Source organism: Oncorhynchus tshawytscha, linkage group LG29 (assembly GCF_018296145.1).
Source record: "Oncorhynchus tshawytscha isolate Ot180627B linkage group LG29, Otsh_v2.0, whole genome shotgun sequence".
NCBI lineage: Eukaryota > Metazoa > Chordata > Actinopteri > Salmoniformes > Salmonidae > Oncorhynchus > Oncorhynchus tshawytscha.
Window position 1 is genome coordinate 12,371,072 of NC_056457.1, and position 16,051 is coordinate 12,387,122.

A 16,051-nucleotide genomic window follows, 5' to 3' on the forward strand; every position below is an offset into this window, starting at 1 on the left:
GCATGGAGGGAGAAAAGGAGGGAGGGAAGGAAGGAAGGTATGTCAGGGGAGCTGGTGTAGGGGTACAGTTCGCGGAGAGTGGTACGTGTGTAGCTCCATTCAGAGACAAAAAGCGAGGGCTCTCACTGGGAGCGCAATTTGTTAAGATTGACTCCACTTGGTAAATGTCTTGCCGATGCAGGACTTCCATTATGCTATTTGGGGTGGGGTAACAGGAGTATGGGGGTAGGGGGTAAGAGGAGTACGGGGGTAGGCGGTATGGGGTAAGAGGAGTACGGGGATAGGGGGTAAGAGGAGTATGGGGGTAGGGGGTAAAGGAGTATGGGGGTAAGGGGAATAAGGGAGGGTAAATTGCTTTGACCAAACATATTCACTGCCTAATCTCAACCCTCATCTCTCTCCTGCTTCCTGATTGGCTTAAAAACATCTACACTATATGCCCCAGTATGTAAGGAACTGTCAGCAATACATAGGCACAACACCAAAAGACCCTGCACAGAGTGACTTATGCAGTGTAAACTAGAACGTTCTTTGCTTCTTTGAGACAGTGAGAGAAAAAGGAGGTAACGAGAGCGGAAGAAGAGAAGTGTATTGATTTACTGGGAAAGGAGAAAGTGCAATCTGCCAACCCTTCTCTCGATGATGAATGGCAGAGAGATTGGCAAGCCAACACTTTAAACACACTTCTTTTATTTAACCTCTACCCTCTTGCCTTGTCTTCTCTCTCACAGTTAGTCTTTGCTGAGTAAAGGATCTGTTTTCTCCCCAGTCAAACACACACGCACACCCACGAAAACAAACCCACACGCACACTAGCTGTTTTGCTGAGTCTAGGCCGCTCACACACCTCGTACAGTACTGCAGAGAGCCTCAGCACAGCGAGAGCATTAGGCTAATTTATACAGCGGTAATTAGCCCATTAGACGTGCAACAATCTGGGACAGTAATTCAGCAAAACGCTCCAAAAGTCAACAGGAACTCCCACTGAGCTGAGCCGAACAGTCCCCGGGAAAGGGTTATTTACATGTTGAAAACAGCTTGAGGTCTCAGTGGAAGCAAACACAAGCAAACAACTAGAGCAGTGGTGCAGGGGGCGAGGGATTGATCTGGCGGCGATGGGGACGTTCCGCAGCCCTCCATCCCAAATAACAACCTCCGACATCACACACACTCCTCGCGATGTTGACACAGTCCGCATGGGGTTCCCTTCATGTGAACAGTTGTAGCCGAACAGAGACACAGGTGTGCTGCTGTGATCCTCGATCACGTGGAGGTGTTTTGCGAGGGAAGGGTCGGCGTCGCACAGTTTGTGGAGTTGAGAGAAGGTGAGGGGATTGTAGGGGCCGCAGAGGGGGTTTTGTGAACCGAACGTCACGTAGACCTCTACACGCGCTCACTCATTCACGTCCACATGCCGTGACTCATAGTCGGTCCTACACGCACGCGCCCTCAGCGAGCATCTCTCACGCTCTCAACTCAGCCAGCGCTCTCCCACTCGCTCGTCAGTCATCATCTGGCTCCGGGCAGCGGTGAAGGCGGCGTGCCTGAGTGTTGAGATCATGAGCGAGGAGAGAAGTGGCGTAATGAAACCTGGCAGTGCTGCAGGCCCCAGCGCCGCTGTCATATGTTCCACATTACCCATTCACAAACCTGTGGAGCAGAGCAGGCCCCGGCAGCAGCCCCTTTTCTCACTCCGCTTCAGTCGGTTATGACAATCTGTCAGTGCGTCTTTGTGCTTTTGCACCAGAGCATAGAGGAGCGGAGGAGACTCGGTGGGTTCTGGATGACTGTTCTTCCTCAGTGTCAGGCTGCGGATGACACAGTGTGCGCGCGTCCCAATGGGCTCCCTTTTCCCTATTTAGTGCCCTGGTCAAAAGTAGTGCACTGTGTCGGGAATAGGGAGCCGTTTGGGGGCGCGACTCAGGGGCGCCATTCGGGACACAAGCACAGCGCTGGAGGAGAGCCGGGAGCAGTCAGTACGGGACAGGAGGAATCTCCCCTTATGACTAGTCGTCAACCTTCTGAAGAGGTAACACGGGGGACATTGTTGATGTGAAATTGCGGTTCAAATTCGGTGAGAGTATGGTTGACTCCTCAGATTATTTTCAAGCGCCGGCAACACACAAACTATAGCCATACTCTAGACCTTACTAGACCTTACATTGAGGGAATACATGAGCTAATAAGAAACCACTAGAATGATCTGCTTTAGGCTTTATTCTCTCAATCCCCCTCCTCTTTAAAAACCCTTTTATGTGTCCAATAAAAGACAAGTAATTATCATCCTCTTCTTAACGAAGGGGAAGCAGTAGGCTTTTGGTCCTCGGTAACAGTGTGTTTGTGTTAGAATTACAACTAATGAGTCTGGTCAAGTCGCCAACTAATTGTCCTTTCATTACACACCCATTTGTAATCACGTCTTAATGAGTTCCGTCCCTAAAAAAAATATGAAACGAAAAATTAATACTGCTCTTATGCAAAGTTATTCAGGGTCATTAAAATACTTCAAAAGAATGTGAGACTTATTTGGTACTGGTTAGTGATGAATTGCAGTTGAGTTGCGGTTTTGGAAATGTACTCAAATTGATACATTTTGATAATTTCCTTTCCCCCAAAGCAAAAGTTGCCAGACTGTGCCCATTATTTCTGAGGATTTCAGCCTGTTAGGGACGTACTGTATTTGGTTGGTAAAGTACAGGATGCGTCTCAAATGGCACACTTGTCCCTATATGGTGCACTACTTTTGACCACCCTATGTGCCCCGGGCAAAAACTAGTGCACTAAATAGGGAATAAGGTGCCATTTTGGATGCAGAGTTCTGCTTTACCCTATAATGGTTTACTTAATCATACTCACATTGCCATGGGCGGTTATAGGACCTCTGTGCAGTTGGGGCAAATGCATACACATTACACTCTCTCCTATGGAATGCTAGTCCATACAGTGGTGTTGTGGCAGCAGCGGTGGGGACGCTCAAAGCTGTGACACGCGCATTAACTCTCCCAGCTGTGTCTGTATTCTAAAGAGGCCCCGGAATACATGCAGTGAATATCCAGAAGAGCAGGGGCAATTTACTCCCAGAGTCAACAAAGTAGTCCCCACAGGAGACAGTGGTGATGGATTGTGGGATGGAGCGCTCTCTCTCTCTCTCTCTCTCCCGGGCTCTATCTCTCTCTCCCTCCCTCTCTCTCTCTCTCTCTCCCGGCTCTCTCTCTCTCTCCCGGGCTCTCTCTCTCTCCCGGGCTCTCTCTCTCTCTCTCTCCCGGGCTCTCTCTCTCCCGGGCTCTATCTCTCTCTCTCTCTCTCTCTCCCGGGCTCTCTCTCGGGCTCTCTCCCGGGCTCTCTCTCCCGGGCTCTCTCTCTCTCTCTCTCTCTCTCTCTCTCTCTCTCTCTCTCTCTCTCTCTCTCTCTCTCTCTCTCTCTCTCTCTCTCTCTCTCTCTCTCTCTCTCTCTCTCTCTCTCTCTCTCTCTCCCTCCCTCCCTCCCTCCCTCTCTCTCTCTCTCTCTCTCTCTCTCTCTCTCTCTCTCTCTCTCTCCCGGGCTCTATCTCTCTCTCCCTCTCTCTCTCTCTCTCTCTCTCTCTCCCGGGCTCTATCTCTCTCTCCCTCCCTCTCTCTCTCCCTCTCCCTCTCTCTCTCTCTCTCTCTCTCCCGGGCTCTCTCTCCAGGGCTCTATCTCTCTCTCCCTCCCCTCTCTCTCTCTCTCTCTCTCTCTCTCTCTCTCTCTCTCTTCCGGGCTCTCTCTCCCGGGCTCTATCTCTCTCCCCCTCCCTCTCCCCCTCTCTCTCTCTCCCGGGCTCTATCTCTCTCTCTCTCTCTCTCTCTCTCTCTCTCCCGGGCTCTATCTCTCTCTCCCCCTCCTCTCTCTCTCTCTCTCTCTCTCTCTCTCTCTCTCTCTCTCTCCCCTCTCTCTCCTCCCTCCCTCCCTCCCTCCCTCTCTCTCTCTCTCTCTCTATCTATTTTCCCTTGTTCTCGGCACTGCATACATTCCCTCAAGTGGCACACAAGGCTGTTAGCCTGCCTAATGGAGGTAGTGTGGCATGGGGTAAAAGAGGTGGCAGAGCTTATTTAGATAGAGGCCCTGCTAAAGTAAACTTCAGACAGGGATTCAAATAAACCAGCTCCCCTAATCGACTGCTGACTGCTGAGGCGAAGGAGGACTGTGGGCTGACACCAGAAGGGAGGGCGGGAGGAGAGGAGACCGATGAAGGGGGGACAGGGAGAGAAGAAGCAGGGGGACAGGGGTGTGTTGAGTGAGCCGCTCCAGAGGGATAAACAGAGGGGGATCTGGGTAATCTAGAGTAGAGCGGCGGATGTAGTGAAGGAGGAGGTGGGGGAGGAGGTGAGGGAGGATGGGGGAGGTGAGAAGGGAGGTGGTGTAAGAGGAGCTGTAGCACGCATTCAGTCTGGAGAGGTTCTGCAGTCTGAAAATATCTATAGACCCTCCATAGACCTCTCTCCTGCCTCACGGGTTGAAGTTACAGCCCAGGGTTTGACATGAGCGGTCAAGGATATGGCTTAGAGACCCGTAGCACTCACATCCGTCATCATGAAGTGCTTTGAGAGACTAGTCAAGGACCATATCACCTCCACCCTACCTGACACCCTAGACCCACTCCAATTTGCTTACCGCCCAAATAGGTCCACAGACGATGCAATCTCAACCACACTGCACACTGCCCTAACCCATCTGGACAAGAGGAATACCTATGTGAGAATGCTGTTCATCGACTACAGCTCGGCATTCAACACCATACTTGAACTTCCGGCGCCGACAGAGATGGCCGCCTCGCTTCGCGTTCCTAGGAAACTATGCAGTTTTTTGTTTTTTTACGTGTTATTTCTTACACTAGTACCCCAGGTCATCTTAGGTTTCATTACATACAGCCGAGAAGAACTACTGAATATAAGATCAGCGTCAACTCACCATCAGTACGACCAAGAATATGTTTTTCGCGATGCGGATCCTGTGTTCTGCCTTACAAACAGGACAACGGAGTGGATCCCATGCAGCGACCCGAAAAAACGACTCAGAAAAAGAGGGAAACGAAGCGGTCTTCTGGTCAGACTCCGGAGACGGGCACATCGTGCACCTCTCCCTAGCATTCTTCTCGCCAATGTCCAGTCTCTTGACAACAAGGTTGATGAAATCCGAGCAAGGGTAGCATTCCAGAGGGACATCAGAGACTGCAACGTTCTCTGCTTCACGGAAACATGGCTAACTGGAGAGACGCAATCCGAAGCGGTGCAGCCAGCGGGTTTCTCCACGCATCGCGCCGACAGAAACAAACATCTTTCTGGTAAGAAGAGGGGCGGGGGCGTATGCCTTATGACTAACGTGACATGGTGTGATGAAAGAAACATACAGGAACTCAAATCCTTCTGTTCACCTGATTTAGAATTCCTCACAATCAAATGTAGACCGCATTATCTACCAAGAGAATTCTCTTCGATTATAATCACAGCCGTATATATCCCCCAAGCAGACACATCGATGGCTCTGAACGAACTTTATTTAACTCTCTGCAAACTGGAAACGATTTATCCGGAGGCTGCATTCATTGTAGCTGGGGATTTTAACAAGGCTAATCTGAAAACAAGACTCCCTAAATTTTATCAGCATATCGATTGCGCAACCAGGGGTGGAAAGACCTTGGATCATTGTTACTCTAACTTCCGCGACGCATATAAGGCCCTGCCCCGCCCCCTTTCGGAAAAGCTGACCACGACTCCATTTTGTTGATCCCTGCCTACAGACAGAAACTAAAACAAGAAGCTCCCACGCTGAGGTCTGTCCAACGCTGGTCCGACCAAGCTGACTCCACACTCCAAGACTGCTTCCATCACGTGGACTGGGAGATGTTTCGTATTGCGTCAGACAACAACATTGACGAATACGCTGATTCGGTGTGCGAGTTCATTAGAACGTGCGTTGAAGATGTCGTTCCCATAGCAACGATTAAAACATTCCCTAACCAGAAACCTTGGATTGATGGCAGCATTCGTGTGAAACTGAAGGCACGAACCACTGCTTTTAATCAGGGCAAGGTGTCTGGTAACATGGCTGAATACAAACAGTGCAGCTATTCCCTCCGCAAGGCTATCAAACAAGCTAAGCGCCAGTACAGAGACAAAGTAGAATCTCAATTCAACGGCTCAGACACAAGAGGCATGTGGCAGGGTCTACAGTCAATCACGGACTACAGGAAGAAACCCAGCCCAGTCACGGACCAGGATGTCTTGCTCCCAGGCAGACTAAATAACTTTTTTGCCCGCTTTGAGGACAATACAGTGCCACTGACACGGCCTGCAACGAAAACATGCAGTCTCTCCTTCACTGCAGCCGAAGTGAGTAAGACATTTAAACGTGTTAACCCTCGCAAGGCTGCAGGCCCAGACGGCGTCCCCAGCCGCGCCCTCAGAGCATGCGCAGACCAGCTGGCCGGTGTGTTTACGGACATATTCAATCAATCCCTATACCAGTCTGCTGTTCCCACATGCTTCAAGAGGGCCACCATTGTTCCTGTTCCCAAGAAAGCTAAGGTAACTGAGCTAAACGACTACCGCCCCATAGCACTCACATCCGTCATCATGAAGTGCTTTGAGAGACTAGTCAAGGACCATATCACCTCCACCCTACCTGACACCCTAGACCCACTCCAATTTGCTTACCGCCCAAATAGGTCCACAGACGATGCAATCTCAACCACACTGCACACTGCCCTAACCCATCTGGACAAGAGGAATACCTATGTGAGAATGCTGTTCATCGACTACAGCTCGGCATTCAACACCATAGTACCCTCCAAGCTCGTCATCAAGCTCGAGACCCTGGGTCTCGACCCCGCCCTGTGCAACTGGGTTCTGGACTTCCTGACGGGCCGCCCCCAGGTGGTGAGGGTAGGCAACAACATCTCCTCCCCGCTGATCCACAACACTGGGGCCCCACAAGGGTGCGTTCTGAGCCCTCTCCTGTACTCCCTGTTCACCCACGACTGCGTGGCCATGCACGCCTCCAACTCAATCATCAAGTTTGCGGACGACACAACAGTGGTAGGCTTGATTACTAACAACGATGAGATGGCCTACAGGGAGGAGGTGAGGGCCCTCGGAGTGTGGTGTCAGGAAAATAACCTCACACTCAACGTCAACAAAACTAAGGAGATGATTGTGGACTTCAGGAAACAGCAGAGGGAACACCCCCATCCACATCGATGGAACAGTAGTGGAGAGGGTAGCAAGTTTTAAGTTCCTCGGCATACACATCACAGACAAACTGAATTGGTCCACTCACACAGACAGCATCGTGAGGAAGGCGCAGCAGCGCCTCTTCAACCTCAGGAGGCTGAAGAAATTCGGCTTGTCACCAAAAGCACTCACAAACTTCTACAGATGCACAATCGAGAGCATCCTGGCGGGCTGTATCACCGCCTGGTATGGCAACTGCACCGCCCTCAACCGTAAGGCTCTCCAGAGGGTAGTGAGGTCTGCACAACGCATCACCGGGGCAAACTACCTGCCCTCCAGGACACCTACACCACCCGATGCTACAGGAAGGCCATAAAGATCATCAAGGACATCAACCACCCGAGCCACTGCCTGTTCACCCCGCTGTCATCCAGAAGGCGAGGTCAGTACAGGTGCATCAAAGCTGGGACCGAGAGACTGAAAAACAGCTTCTATCTCAAGGCCATCAGACTGTTAAACAGCCACCACTAACATTGAGTGGCTACTGCCAACACACTGTCAATGACACTGACTCTACTCCAGCCACTTTAATAATGGGAATTGATGGGAAATGATGTAAATATATCACTAGCCACTTTAAACAATGCTACCTTATATAATGTTACTTACCCTACATTATTCATCTCATATGCATACGTAGATACTGTACGCTATATCATCGACTGCATCCTTATGTAATACATGTATCACTAGCCACTTTAACTATGCCACTTGGTTTACATACTCATCTCATATGTATATACTGTACTCGATATCATCTACCGTATCTTGCCTATACTGCTCTGTACCATCACTCATTCATATATCCTTATGTACATATTCTTTATCCCCTTACACTGTGTATAAGACAGTAGTTTTAAAAAAAACATTTGGGGGGAATTGTTAGTTAGATTACTTGTTCGTTATTACTGCATTGTCGGAACTAGAAGCACAAGCATTTCGCTACACTCGCATTAACATCTGCTAACCATGTGTATGTGACAAATAAAATTTGATTTATTTGATTTGATTAGTACCCTCCAACCTCATGCTCGAGACCCTGGGTCTACCCCGCCCTGTGCAACTGGGTACTGGAGCTGAAGCCCCAGGTGGTGAGGGTAAACACATCTCCTCCCCGCAGATCCTCAACACTGGGGCCCCACAAGGGTGCGTTTGAGCCCTCTCCTGTACTCCCTGTTCACCCACGACTGAAGGCCACGCACGCCTCCAACTCAATCATCAAGTTTGTGGGACACAACAGTGGTAGGCTTGATTACCAACAACGACGAGATGGCCTACAGGGAGGAGGTGAGGGCCCACAGTGTGGTGTCAGGAAAATAACCTCACACTCAACGTCAACAAAACTAAGGAGATGATTGTGGACTTCAGGAAACAGCAGAGGGAACACCCCCATCCACATCGATGGAACAGTAGTGGAGAGGGTAGCAAGTTTTAAGTTCCTCGGCATACACATCACAGACAAACTGAATTGGTCCACTCACACAGACAGCATCGTTCAGCGCCTCTTCAACCTCAGGAGGCTGAAGAAATTTTGTCACCAAAAGCACTCACAAACTTCTACAGATGCACAATCGAGAGCATCCTGGCGGGCTGTATCACCGCCTGGTATGGCAACTGCACCGCCCTCAACCGTAAGGCTCTCCAGAGGGTAGTGAGGTCTGCACAACGCATCACCGGGGCAAACTACCTTCCCTCCAGGACACCTACACCACCCGATGCTACAGGAAGGCCATAAAGATCATCAAGGACATCAACCACCCGAGCCACTGCCTGTTCACCCCGCTGTCATCCAGAAGGCGAGGTCAGTACAGGTGCATCAAAGCTGGGACCGAGAGACTGAAAAACAGCTTCTATCTCAAGGCCATCAGACTGTTAAACAGCCACCACTAACATTGAGTGGCTGCTGCCAACACACTGTCAATGACACTGACTCAACTCCAGCCACTTTAATAATGGGAATTGATGGGAAATGATGTAAATATATCACTAGCCACTTTAAACAATGCTACCTTATATAATGTTACTTACCCTACATTATTCATCTCATATGCATACGTATATACTGTACTCTATATCATCGACTGCATCCTTATGTAATACATGTATCACTAGCCACTTTAACTATGCCACTTGGTTTACATACTCATCTCATATGTATATACTGTACTCGATATCAGCTACTGTATCTTGCCTATGCTGCTCTGTACCATCACTCATTCATATATCCTTATGTACATATTCTTTATCCCCTTACACTGTGTATAAGACAGTAGTTTTTTGGAATTGTTAGTTAGATTACTTGTTCGTTATTACTGCATGTCGGAACTAGAAGCACAAGCATTTCGCTACACTCGCATTAACATCTGCTAACCATGTGTATGTGACAAATAAAATTTGATTTGATTTGATTTGAAACCTATGCTGCTTAGTGCATCGGAGCTAAGAGTTGTTAGGTAAACACAAGTGATAGCAGATTCCACCCTTTTGCCTCCTCTCGTTCAGAGAAGACCAGGCCAAACATGAGTCATCAGAAGGAAGCTATCAAAGAGACAGATACTCAGAGGTCAAACACAGTGCCAGAGTGCTGCTACAGTAGGTATTTAGCTAGCACGTCTCTTTGCTTTCTTGTCTTTCTCACAAAAACAAGTTCATTTCAAAGGATTTTTCACATTTGCGTAATACAATGGCACGTTTTTTGGGGGACTATTACAGACTTGTTCCATAGCATGTGTTTTGAGCCTCGTGATCAAAGTATCCGTTTCCATGTTAAGACATGTTAAGACCACTATACACTCTATTTTGCTTTACAATGCAAGCCATTATTTATTATTATAACTGGTGTGCAATCATAGAAAACATTCCTAATGTATTCACCGGGATGCATCTGATTTATGGCTGTCTGCTTACATGAAACGTAATGCAACTCAACACACTTCTCTTTCAAGACATGCAAGCCCTGCAATTCCACTAAACAAGGCCTGTCTGAGTTGTGCCCTGTTGCTTGATCAGGGGCAGGGCAGGTGGCCAAGCTGTAAGTCATGTATTAATAAGGAGTGTTGAGGTAGTGTGTGTTGAGGTAGTGTGTGTTGAGGTACTGTGTGTTGAGGTAGTGTGTGTTGAGGTAGTGTGTGTTGAGGTACTGTGTGTTGAGGTAGTGTGTGTTGAGGTAGTGTGTGTTGAGGTACTGTGTGTTGAGGTAGTGTGTGTTGAGGTAGTGTGTGTTGAGGTAGTGTGTGTTGAGGTACTGTGTGTTGAGGTAGTGTGTGTTGAGGTACTGTGTGTTGAGGTACTGTGTGTTGAGGTACTGTGTGTTGAGGTACTGTGTGTTGAGGTAGTGTGTGTTGAGGTACTGTGTGTTGAGGTAGTGTGTGTTGAGGTACTGTGTGTTGAGGTAGTGTGTGTTGAGGTAGTGTGTGTTGAGGTACTGTGTGTTGAGGTAGTGTGTGTTGAGGTACTGTGTGTTGAGGTAGTGTGTGTTGAGGTACTGTGTGTTGAGGTAGTGTGTGTTGAGGTACTGTGTGTTGAGGTAGTGTGTGTTGAGGTACTGTGTGTTGAGGTACTGTGTGTTGAGGTACTGTGTGTTGAGGTAGTGTGTGTTGAGGTAGTGTGTGTTGAGGTAGTGTGTGTTGAGGTAGTGTGTGTTGAGGTACTGTGTGTTGAGGTACTGTGTGTTGAGGTAGTGTGTGTTGAGGTACTGTGTGTTGAGGTAGTGTGTGTTGAGGTACTGTGTGTTGAGGTACTGTGTGTTGAGGTACTGTGTGTTGAGGTAGTGTGTGTTGAGGTAGTGTTTAAGTAGTGATTGTTAAGGGTAGAGGGTGTCAAAGCAGTGATTTTCGAGGTAGAACAGCAAGTCAGGGGGGGGTAAACCTCTCGGTGTTGTTGCCCAGCAGTGGGCCCTGTGTTTGGCATTGACCAGGGGGCACAACTAGATCCAGCTGTTGGGCACCACTCCCCTGGCTGCCTGGCTGCCTGCCCATCCTCCTGCTGGCACACGGGCGCCAGATGTTTACACACTAAAAACACATCCTATCACGAAGCCCCCTCCTCCCCTCGCTGTTTGACTGTGTTCTGCCAGTTCAGGCGCCTGCTCACAGATAAAGACTCACTGTCTACAGGTCTGCAGACAGGCTTTTCTATTGTGATGTGACTCGTGTGTATGTTTGTGTGTGAGTGTGTGTGTGTGTGTTTCTGTGTTCATGTACACTAACATTCAATAGTTTGGGGTCACTTAGAAATGTCCTTGTTTTTGACAGAAAAGCACATATCCATTAAAATAACATAAAATAAAATTGATCATTGCTCCAGATACTCAACTAGTCTAAAGAAGGCCAGTTTTATTGCTTCTTTAATTAGCACAACAGTTTTCAGCTGTGCTAACATAATTGCAAAAGGGTTTTCTAATGATCAATTAGCCCCTTATAATGATCAACTTGGATTAGCTAACACAACGTGCCATTGGATCACAGGAGTGATGGTTGCTGATAATTTGCCTATGTATATATTCCATTAAAAACCAGCCATTTCCAGCTACTATAGTCATTTACAACATTAACAATGTCTACACTGTATTTCTGATCAATTTGATGTTATTTTATTGTACAAAACAAATGTGCTTTTCTTTAAAAAACCAGGACATTTCTAAGTGACCCCAAACTTTTGAATGGTAGTGTATGTGCGTGTGTGATTTAATCTCTTCCACTTTTAAAAGGGTAGGGTTTCAAGTAGCCCCTCGGGTAGTATGGGCAAGATGCACTCACATAGACATAGCCCATGTTTGAACTGGTCTTACAATGGATATACAGTATGATGTGTTCAAAACACAACATTCCAGCGCTAGCTCCGGGGATTATATACCATAGGATAGAGCAGGGATCATCAACTAGATTCAGCGGAGGGCCGATATCTTCTTGAGCGGATGGACAGGGGGTTGGAAACATAATTACAAATCATTTGTCGACTGCAAATTGGCTGCAAGAAGTACAAACAGATATAATATTTGACTAAAACATAATCATTTCAAACTTGCTTACATTTGTATACAATCACAAACACAGTATCTCTTTATTAAGTGTGGGAATACTTTGGAACAGATTTCCAAAATTAAAATCACTTGGAGATGATTTTCTGGTGTGTTTACAGTCTTTTATATCCCCCCAAAAATATACACTGCCGGTCAAATGCTTTAAACACCTACTCATTCAAGGGTTTTTCTTTATTTGTACTATTTTCTACATTGTAGAATAATAGTGAAGACATCAAAACTATGAAATAGCACATGTGGAATCATGTAGTAACCAAAAAAGTGTTCAACAAATCAAATTACTTTTTATATTTGAGATTCTTCAAATAGCCACACTTTGCCTTGATGACAGATTTGCACACTCTTAGCATTCTCTTAACCAGCTTCACCTGGAATGCTTTTCCAACAGTCTTGAAGGAGTTTGCACATATGTGACTCAACGCCTGGATTCGGTCTTACGTAGCAACATTTTAAATGGTGTTTTTTGCATTGGATAAAAGTAGAGACTCAGAGCTACAAAATGGTATATCATACACTGCATTTGAGGAACAATGGAAAAGTAATTATGCTTTGAAAGTTGATCAACTTGTAAACTCACTTTTGAGAAAATGGCCTTTTAATGTTTTGGTATCTAGTGAAGAGCTCTTTTTTGTCTACACTCCTTCAGCGTCGGAGCCCACACTTGACAATGATTTGTTTACCTCTGAATAACATGAAAACAGCCTAATCAGCTCTGCTGGCAACAATTGCATTACTCTTTTTTTGCAGACGTTTACTGACACCAGGCCATATTCAATGGGAGTTGTACACACATCACGTATCGTTAGCTAACGAGCCAGCCAGCTAACGTTATCTAGTTACAACAATGAACAGTGACAACAATGCCACAGTGCTGGGAGCTAACCAACCAGGTTCAATGTTAGCTAGCTAACATTAGGCTCTAACTTGAAAAGCAAGCGGCTCTGGGAAACAAATTATAACATCAGCTAGGGAGCCAGCCAGCGAATGTTAGCTAGATAGCTAATAGTACACTTTAGCTTGAAATGAAACCACTTTCTGTCAAAATAGAAACATGTAATATCTGAAAATGTTGCTAGCTATCTTACCTGTATACATCATCATGCATGATGGACACGTCGACCTGTCAGGAATGCGTACCATGGTTGCCCTTAGTTTGAAGATGTAATCCGGTGACAGGTGCTTTCTCCATCATACTCCAATTCCACTGATTTTAAAACTTGATCCTCCGGAAAGTGGAGAGCAACACTTATGCAGCTCCACTACACAACACATAAAAAAGCTTTGTTCGACAGGATTACCAACACAGACTGATGAGCTCAAATAGACAGAAGCCTTCTATATGGCAGACCAATCCGAACTCAGCATGTCCAACACACTAATTATTTCAGCCAATCATGGCTAGTTAAAAAAAAGAGTTTTACATTCAAAGGGCTCTCCTGTGAACTCGTGACTTGTGACATACGCCTAGTTTCCTGAATCGGGTCACATATGCTGAGCACTTGTTGGCTGCTTTTCCTTCGCTCTGTGGTCCGACTCATCCCAAACCATCTCAATTTGGTTGAGGTCAGTGGATTGTGGAAGCCAGGTAATCTGATGCAGCACTCCATCACTCTCCTTCTTGGTAAAATAGCCCTTACACAGCCTGCAGGTGTGTTGGGTCATTGTCCTGTTGAAAAACAAATGATAGTCCCACTAAGCCCAAACCAGATGAGCAGGCATAATGCTGCAAAATGCTGTGGTGGCCATGCTGGTTAAGTGTGCCTTGAATTCTAAATAAATCACAGTGTCACCAGCAAAGCACCCCCACACCATAACACCTCCTCCTCCATGCCTTACGGTGGGAAATACACATGCAGAGATCATCCGTTCACCCACACCACGTCTCACAAAGACACGGCGGTTGGAACCAATAATCTCCTATTTGGACTCCAAACCAAAGGACAAATTTCCACCGGTCTAATGTCCATTGCTCGTGTTTCTTGGCCCAAGCAAGTCTCTTCTTCTTATTGGTGTCCTTTAGTAGCGATTTCTTTCCAGCAATTTGACCACAAAGGCCTAATTCACGCAGTCTCCTCTGAACAGTTGATGTTAAGCTGTGTCTGTTACTTGAACTCTGTGAAGCATTTATTTGTGCTGCAATTTCTGAGGCTGGTAACTTCAACTTCTTGACGCTACCCATCCCGTTAGCGGGATCATTTTCGTCAGCAACCGCTGAATAGCATAGCGCCACAGTCAAATAATATTACAAAAAAATATTCATATTCATGAAATCACAAGTGCAATATTGCAAAACACAGCTTAGCCTTTTGTTAATCCACCTGTCGTCTCAGATTTTGAAATTATGCTTTACAGCGAAAGCAATCCAAGCATTTGTGTAAGTTTATCGATAGCAAAGAAAAACATTATGTACACTAAGCATTAAGTAGCTAGGTCACGAAAATCAGAAAAGCAATCAAATTAATTGTTTACCTTTGATGATCTTCAGATGTTTTCACTCACGAGACTCCCAGTTACACAACAAATGTTCCTTTTGTTCCATAAAGATGATTTTTATACCCAAAATACATCTGCTTGTTTGTCGCGTTATGTTCAGAAATCCACAGGAAAGAGCGGTCACGACAACGCAGATGTATATTCCAAATAATATCCATAATGTCCACAGAAACATGTCAAACGTTTTTTATAATCAACCCTCAGGTTGTTTTTAAAATATGTATTCGATAATATATCAACCGGGTGTGTAGGTTTTTCAATAATACCGGGAGAAACAATGGCCGCTTTACTCTGTAGCGCAAAACTCACTCTGAGAGCCCCCACCTATCCACTTACGCAATGTGATCTGTCACGCTCATTTTTCAAAATAAAAGCCTGAAACTATGTCTAAAGACTGTTGACACCCGAGGGAAGCCATAGAAAAAGGAATCTGGTTGATATCCCTTTAAATGGAGGATAGGCATGCATAGGAACAGAGAGGTTTCAAAATAAGAGGCACTTCCTGATTGGATTTTCCTCAGGTTTTCGCCTGCAATATCAGTTCTGTCATACTCACAGACAATATTTTTACAGTTTTGGAAACTTTAGAGTGTTTTCTATCCTAATCTGACAATTACATGCATATTCTAGTTTCTAGGGCTGAGAAATAGGCAGTTTCAAATGGGTACGTTTTGTAGCCAAAAATGAAAATTCTGCCCCCTACACGCAAAAGGTTAATGAACGTATCTTCTGCGGCAGAGGTAACTCTGGGTCTTCCATTCCTGTGGCGGTCCTCATGAAAGCCAGTTTCATCGCAGTGCTTGATGGTTTTTGCGACTGCACTTGAAGAAAGTTTCAAAGTTCTTGAAATTTTCCGTATTGACTGACCTTCATGTCTTAAAGTAATGATGGACTGTCGTTTCTCTTTGCTTATTTGAGCAATTCTTGTCATAATATGGACTTGGTCTTGTACCATATATACCTCCCCTACGTTGTCACAACACAATTGATTGGCTCAAACGCATTAAGAAAGAAAGAAATTCCACAAATTAACTTTGAGGAAGGCACCGCTGTTAATCGAAATGTATTCCAGGTGACTTCGTCATGAAGCTGGATGAGAGAATGCCAAGACTGTGCAAAGCTGTCAACAAAGAATCTCAAATATAAAATATATTTTGATTTGTTTAACACTTTTCTGGTTACTACATGATTCCATATGTGTTATTTAATCATTCTGATGTCTTCACTATCATTCTTCAATGTGGAAAATAGTACAAATAAAGAAAAACAC

At 46.1% G+C, this 16,051-nt stretch overlaps 1 protein-coding gene across 3 annotated transcripts in view; it reads left to right on the top strand.

Moving 5' to 3' along the window:
* Positions 1-16,051, top strand: part of LOC112227917 (transcriptional activator GLI3-like) — a 144,122-nt gene that overhangs the window by 64,621 nt on the left and 63,450 nt on the right. The window lies entirely within an intron of this gene.